Below are 8067 nucleotides of genomic sequence, written 5' to 3' on the forward strand. Positions count from 1 at the left end.
TCTTTTTTTTTTTTAAAGATTTTATTTATTTATATATGAATACACTGTAGCTGTCTTCAGACACACCAGAAGAGGGCATCAGATCTCATTACAGATGGTTGTGAGCCACCATGTGGTTGCTGGGATTTGAACTCAGGACCTCTGGAAGTGCAGTCAGTGCTCTTAACCACTGAGCCATCTCTCCAGCCCCTTAAAATTTCTTCTACTGATATTCTTACTGCTTCATTACTAATCCAGAGCAATCTGCTGAGGCTGGGACTTGAATGTTTACCCCTTTGTTGATAACTCTATTGGCCATCTATATAACACAGAATTCTTGCTTTTGTCTTCTTTTCACCTATATGCCCAAATCCCTTCTTCTAATACAGCTGATACTGAGCCTTACCAGCAGTGGCCGGTTACAAACAGCTAGTGTCAGCCCTTGAGTTCTCTTGTTCATCGTCTGTGAATCAGAGCTAATAACTGTTAAAGTTTTACATCCAAAACATATCCAGAACCAAGCTCTCTTCTAGTGTTGGCAACTTGCAAAGACTTTGAGCAACACCCACTAATGTTGTCTTGTGACCGAGCAATGACATCACACTTTGTTTAGATACTTCTTTTTACTAGCCCAAACTGGAAACCTCCAAATGTGCACCAATAGTAAAATTTAGATGATTAAATGATAGCTTATTCACGAAAGGCAATACTATATAGCCATGAGAACAAGTAAGTGGTTGCTATATGGAATAACGGAGATGAGATCTCTGAACTCTTACCCCAGTGGTGGATGGAACAGGACACAGTGGAGGACACAGTGTATGGTTCCATTACACAGTAAACAACAATGACAACAGCAAAGACAGGTAGCTCGGATGAACTGCAGGTGCTACAAGTCAGGAGAGTGGGTGCTTCTGGAGGAAAAAAGTACCTGGGAGAGGCCAGCGGGGCTCTGTGGGTGCAGATATTAGCAATTGTTCAGCTCGACTCGAGAAGAATCCTGTGGCAGGACTCTTTGAACTATATGCTCATAGTGTGTATACTCAGTAGTCTGCTGAGCCTCAACCACTGTTACCATCTGCATACATCTGATCTAACTTGCCTCTTTCTCTGTATTACTCTGTTCCCAAAGGGCTCGAAATGGGCTCTTTTCATGCTGCTGCCAGGTTTTATTATTCTACAGTTCACAACCTTGCAAAAGCTTTCATGTTCTTAAGCATATAATCCTGAATCCATGGGGCTGGAGAAATGACTCAGCAGTTAAGGACACTTGCTCTTGCAGAGACCTGGGTTTTGTTCCTAGCACCCAAATGGCAGCTCACAGCTGTCTGTAACTTCAGTTCCAGATGATCTTCTGGCTCCTGAGACCACCAGGCATGCATGTGGTGGGCAAAAACATGCAGACAAAACACTCATACATATAAAATAAATAATAACACTTTAAAATTCTAATCCCAGCACTTGGGCAGCAGAGGCAATTGGATCTCTGAGTTTAAGGTCAGCCTGGTCAACAAACCAGGTTCTAGGATAGCAGGGCTACGCAGTGAGACCCTGTTTCAAACCAATCAATCATCCATCTTGAATCTTATATTCTTACACTATTCCACTGCCAGGCGTCAGCCACATGATCCCCACTGCCTTTTAATGCACCAGTCATTCCCAGGTAGTGCCTGTGACTTGCTCTTTCTGTGACTTCAACTCTTTCACCAGCTGACTTCTCACACTGCGTTTGTTACTGTCTCTCACTAGACTGTCCTGTCACGTGACCAAGGTTTCATCTATAGTCCTCCAGCACTCTTGCCTTTAATTATTCTACTTCTCTGCTATCACTGTTTAACACTTGGTGAGAGTGTCTGTAGTAGGCCCTATAACATATCTACACAGAACCTAGAACCTAAAGGGTTTTTTTCCAGATGTAATTAATTACTGAATTAGTGTGGACACTAAATCTAATTACAAGTGCTCTTCAAAAAGAAAACACAGAACAGAAGGTGGTGTGAGAGTAGAGCAAAGTGGTATGTTTGTAAGTCACTCAACAGAAGGGTATTCAGCAACCGCCAGAAGCACCAGGAAAGACACAAGGCACATCTCCCTCACAGCACCCAGCAAGACTCAACTTACCACATCTTGACTTAGGGTTTTTGGCTTCTATAACTAAGAAAAAACACATTTCCGTTATCTTAAGCCATCAACTGTGCAATTTGTTAGAGCAGCCATAGGAACTAACTAATGCATATAATTATATAATTTAGTTACTACTACTTGTTTTTTAGATCCTCTTTAAACTCCATGAAGGTACACGTTATTTTGTTCATACTGTATCTCAAATGACACATAACAGTCACTCAAACAAAAAATATTGATTTTGCATATGAAATTTAGTAAATAATATTGAAAATACTGTTGAGAGTTGGTAGAATAAACAAACGGTGGTAGATCATACTCTGGGGAACTTCTCATCAATGAAAGGAATAGATTACTGGTTTCCACACAGACAAGGACATATCTTAAATATTAAAAAACATTTTGTTGAGTGAAAGAAGCTACATGGAGAGGGCCAGAGCTCGGGCCCGAAACTAGCATGGAGGGGGACGTTCTGGACACTCTGGAGGCGCTGGGGTATAAGGGTCCACTGTTAGAGGAGCAGGCACTCTCCAAGGCAGCAGAGGGTGGACTGTCTTCACCTGAGTTTTCAGAGCTCTGCATTTGGTTAGGCTCCCAGATAAAGTCCTTATGCAACCTGGAAGAAAGCATCACTTCAGCTGGGAGAGATGACCTAGAGAGCTTCCAGCTTGAGATAAGTGGTTTTTTAAAAGAGATGGCCTGTCCATACTCAGTACTTGTATCAGGAGATATTAACGAGCGCCTCACAAAGAAGGATGACTGCTTGAAACTTCTGCTGTTTTTAAGTACAGAACTTCAAGCTTTACAAATATTACAGAAGAAAAAACATAAAAATTCTCAGTTAGATAAAAATAGTGAAATTTGCCAGGAAGTTCAAGCTGTATGTGATGCCCTTGGGGTCCCCAAATCAGACACTTCAGACATTCCACTTCTGCTGAGCCAAGTGGAATCAAAGGTGAAGGATATTCTCTCTAAAGTCCAGAAAAACCATGTGGGAAAACCATTGCTAAAGATTGATTTAAGTTCTGAACAGGCAGAAAAACTGGAAAGAATTAATGATGCCCTTTCCTGTGAATATGAGTGCCGCCGGCGGATGTTAATGAAACGATTGGATGTGACAGTGCAGTCCTTTGGATGGTCGGATAGAGCAAAGGCAAAAACAGATAACATAGCAAGAATTTACCAGCCCAAGCGTTATGCTTTGTCGCCCAAGACAACAGTCACATTGGCACATCTGCTTGCTGCTCGTGAAGATCTATCTAAGATCATCAGAACAAGCAGTGGTATCAGCCGGGAGAAGACGGCATGCGCCATTAATAAGGTGCTTATGGGCAGGGTGCCCGACAGGGGAGGACGGCCAAACGAAATTGAACCACCACCCCCTGAAATGCCCCCTTGGCAGAAGAGACAAGAAGGCGGAGGGAGGGGTGGTTGGGGTGGTGGAGGTGGTGGTAGAGGAGGTGGTGGGGGTGGAAGAGGTGGCTGGGGTGGTGGAGGCGGGTGGGGAGGGGGTGGAGGAGGAGGTGGAGGGGGGGGGGGGGGGAGGGGGGGGGGGAGGGGGTGGCCGAGGAGGTTTCCAAGGAAGGGGAGATTATGGTGGGAGGGGAGATTATGGTGGAAGAGGGGGTTATGGTGGGAGAGGGGGTTATGGTGGAAGAGGTTATGGAGACCCGTATGGAGGAGGAGGAGGAGGAGGAGGAGGAGGAGGAGGAGGTGGTGGGTATAGAAGATATTAAAGACTGCAGATGTTAGAGAGCACTGCTTCTTACTAGATACAGTAGATATAGTGTTCTGAGGAGCATACTTGAACATCGCCCTGAGGTAGACCGTGTTAGTGCCCCTGAGGAAGGCATTCCTGAATACAAACGGCCATTTTATACTACCAGGTGATGATCCTGCAACATGATTTTTCCATATTCTGTGTACTAAAGCATGCTGTGTGTCTTTTTAAAAAGCAAAAACACAAAACCTATTTTTTAAAGTGTAAATATTTATTACCAGCAACTTGGGAAATGGAATGTATTTTATTGTCATGTTTGAATTTAGACTGTAAACTGGTATTTTGTTCAGGATTGAAACACATAATGACACCTGCCAGTAACAGAAAGGAATCTAGACTCTCGTGTCGTTTGTATTCCTGTGGATCTGTTGTTAATTCTATTTTACAAAATAGAGGAAGTATCTAATAAAAAAAAAAAAGAAAGAAGCTACATTTAACAATTAACTTATGATTCCATCGTATGGGTTTTTAAAAAGCTACATTAAGAGATCACGAGAGAAAGCAGAGCAGCGGCTGCTCAGGTCTCAGGTCAGGGAGATGATACAAGGGCTGAGAAGGATAAAATATCCTGTTTCTCGATTGTGGTAGTGGTCATGTGGAGTCACATTTACCAAAACTCGTCCGATAGTCCCTTAAAATGGATACATAGTATTTAAAAAACCAAAAGAGCAGATAGTTGCTGACCATAAGGAACTCCACCCACAAGACAACACTGATAACTGAATCCACACTGTAGACCTCGAAGACATTCCTCATTGCTGTAGAGCCTCTAGGATAAACAGCAGCAACCCCAGTCATGCAAGACCTCTGCTGGGTTGTTCATTATTCCCACTACCTCACGCCCACTTTCCTCTCTACTGTCTTTTTCTTTAAAATGGGCTTACTTCAGATCACTGCTCTTACAAATGCTGGTTCAAGTATTTAAAGCTTTCGCTGAATATGATCAGAGAGATCAAGCTTTTTTTGTTGCTGTTCTTTTTTTTTTTTTTTAAAAGTTAATCATTTATGGTCTCAGAAACATTGTTGGCAGCTTTCAAGTAACAGATGTTTACCAAGGAAGGAAAATTCCAGACCAGTTTTGACATGAATATTGCAAAACTTAAGACCCAGCAATATATAACATGTCATAACTGAGGTCAGAATCCAGGGGTAGACAGGCTGGGGTACATATATGCTGGGCACTGGTGACAGAGCCTACGGAGCAGCCTGAGGGCAACCGGGAGGGAGTCAGCAGGCTCTCACTCAGGTGCAACAGAACAGCTACAGACTCTGGGAAGACAACACACACTGAGCCCGAGAGCAACACTTTTATATTTAGTATGACTGCTGTTGGGTACACTCTCTCTTTCTTCTCAAAGGGAGCATTAATTTGGGTAGGCATTTTCTTCAGCTGTACAGCTCTCAAAGTGCAGATGGCAGAAGGCTGGGTGTCGATCGCTACTGTAGCAGTTGCAGGTTGTAATCCTTGGTTCCTGAGAGGTTACTACATATACGGCAGCAGCCAAAGTGAGATCAAGGTCAGACTAAGACAGATGGTAAAAGATGCAGTGAGCTATTTTAGATTCAGGCAGTTTATTACTTACATTGATAACAAAAGAGAATAAGCCAAAGGTGCCAGCTTCTTGGGTCTTTTCCCCACATCCCCAAAAGGAAAACAGTTCATCAAAACAGGCAGAATAACAGCAGTTGTGAGATACTGTATTACTGAGAAGCCAAGTCTAGACCTCCTAGTAAGTATTTTTATATTTCATGTGTCAATCTATTCTGAGCTCATTGGAAGCCTCCCAAGGGAGAAGAATGTGAGTGGGAGATGGCTTCAGATAGCTTCCCATACTCTTAAGCTCTGGGAGAATCAGAAGGCATCTTGCCAAATCTAAGATTAGCAACAGTTTAACCCTTGCCTGAAAGGCTTACTAGTAGGAGAGCCACTCTCCTATAGCACCCACCTACTGCTAGGGTTAAGGGCAGTACTATTAACAACTGAGGGTAGTTTAACATTTAAAAAAATAAAATGCATCCAGGAAATGAAGATATTAAAAGCAAGATTTCAAAGCCAGCCTGGGCTATATAGTATGAATCTGTCTTAAAAACAAAACAAAAAGCAAAAAAACCACCAAACTTTAAAAAATTAGACATTGTAATTTACAACATTAACATAAAAAGAAAAATGCATTATCATTTCAGTAAATGCAGAAAAAAAATTTTGAAAAATTTAACACCTGTTTGTAGTTTTTAGCAAAATAGGAAAGAACTTCCTTAACTGATATAGAGTATTGAACATATAATTCTTATTAAAATGTTAGAGCATTTCCCCCAAGACTGTGAAAGAAGCAAGAGTGTCTTCTACAACCGTTTCTAGTTAACCAGGAATCCTAGCAAGTGCAATACAGCAAGAGAAAGAAATAAAGCACACATAGCATCTATCTATCCAAAATCAGTTACTATATACCTTCAGTATTTAAAACAAAACTGAGATGGATGATTGATAATTTCATGTAGTGCAATCTAGGAAGACTTGAGGTTGCCAAGATGCAGCATATCCTATCTACTTCACTCTTAGGAGAGTCCCTGAAGTCCTCATTCTGGATGTACATTAATTCTAATAAGCTTGTTTGTTTTCCAAGGCCACATTAGAAATGAAAACAGATATTGATACATTTCCTTCCTTCCCTCCCTCCCTTCCTTTTCTGTCTTTCTTTTTTGATTTATTTATTTTATGTGTATGAGTGTTTTGCATGCATGTACGTCTTAGCACCACATGAGTGCCTGGTGCTTGTAGAAGGCAGAAGAGGGTGTCAGATCCCTTGGGACTAGAGTTTCAGATGGTTGTGAGTCGTCAAGTAGGAGCTAGGAATTAGGTTTCAACTCTATGCGTTCTCTGTAAGATATCTAAGTGCTTTTAACTAGTGAGCCAGCTCTTGAGCTCTGACTGTATCTCCACGAATTCACATAAACAGTGATTTTGTGATGCCTTTAATGGTTGACCTAATGGCAATATGAAAGACACCAAGGCCATCCTAACACCTTTATGATTTCCCTTCAGGAGTTATTTAATGGTTTTTGTTTGTTTGTTTGTTTGTTTGTTTTTGATGGTGGTTTAGCTTACTGAGATGGAATTATCCTCAAAGGCTTGCTTATATGAGATAAATCATGTCTTCAGTTTCTAATGGCAAAGCTTAGAACACAGGCACTTATGCATAAGCAGAGGGTAAACAATACCAAAGTTTTATAATCTATTAAAAATGCAAGCATTTAAAATATAAAGATATATAGGAATCTCATTCAGTTTATCAAAGTGGAAATAATAGATAGTAAAGGTTTTATCAAATATATTACACATTTAAGAGAGCAAAATATTCTATTCAATCAGATTTATAAGACATAAGCAAATGATTAAATATATATTCAATACAGACAGATACACATGTAAGATGAGAATAACTATCTAAATTGAAGATATTAATAAAAAATTGAAGACGTTAATAACAAACCCTTCACATTTTATTTTTGTGAACAAAGTGTCTCAATCATAATTTCAGAGGCTTCAATTTAAAGTTAAATCAAAGCTGCATGTTACTCAGTTTTGTTTGTACTTTGTTGTGTGGGCTCAGCCCTGTGCACAGTAGGTTAAGTGCTGCACCCTGGCCAGAAGCTACACCAAGACGGTTTACCAGCAGACTGTCCAGTTACCTGTACACTATCATTAAGAGAGTTTACCAGCAGACTGTCCAGTTACCTGTACACTATCAGCTCACTTAAAGCTCAAACTAGTTTCCTAGAGAGCCAAAATATATAGACTAAACAGGCTTTTTCAGTTAAACGATTCAGTAAGTTTTAAAACTGGGAAACCAAGTGTAATTTTGCTGAGGTTTGAGTTTAAAAACAAAGCAGAACAGTGAAAACAGCAGAGTCAGTGCTGTAAAAGACAGACGCACAGTGATCATGCAGTCAGTGCTGTAAGAGACAGGCGCACAGTGATCATACAGTCAGTGCTGTAAGAGACAGGCGCACAGTGATCATGCAGTCAGTGCTGTAAGGGACAGGCACACAATGATCATGCAGTCAGTGCTGTAAGAGACAGGTGCACAGTGATCATGCAGTCAGTGCTGTAAGAGACAGGCGCACAGTGATCATACATCAGTGCTGTAAGAGACAGGCGCACAGTGATCATGCAGTCAGTGCTG

The 8067-nt window shown here is 41.1% G+C and overlaps 1 protein-coding gene and 1 pseudogene across 1 annotated transcript in view; one reads left to right on the forward strand and one right to left on the reverse strand.

The window, feature by feature from the left end:
- Nucleotides 1-698: 698 nt before the first annotated feature.
- On the forward strand, nucleotides 699-3959 carry LOC114633175 (annotated as a pseudogene).
- Nucleotides 3960-4780: 821 nt separating this feature from the next.
- Lztfl1 (leucine zipper transcription factor like 1) overlaps nucleotides 4781-8067 on the reverse strand; it is a 27491-nt gene continuing 24204 nt past the window's right edge. Inside the window, exon 11 of the transcript XR_003713177.1 lies at nucleotides 4781-5406. The gene's annotated coding sequence lies outside the window, so the exon portion shown is untranslated. The remainder of the gene's footprint in view (nucleotides 5407-8067) is intronic.

The sequence above is a fragment of the Grammomys surdaster genome, unplaced genomic scaffold, assembly GCF_004785775.1.
Source record: "Grammomys surdaster isolate TR1022 unplaced genomic scaffold, NIH_TR_1.0 546, whole genome shotgun sequence".
NCBI classification, from domain to species: domain Eukaryota; kingdom Metazoa; phylum Chordata; class Mammalia; order Rodentia; family Muridae; genus Grammomys; species Grammomys surdaster.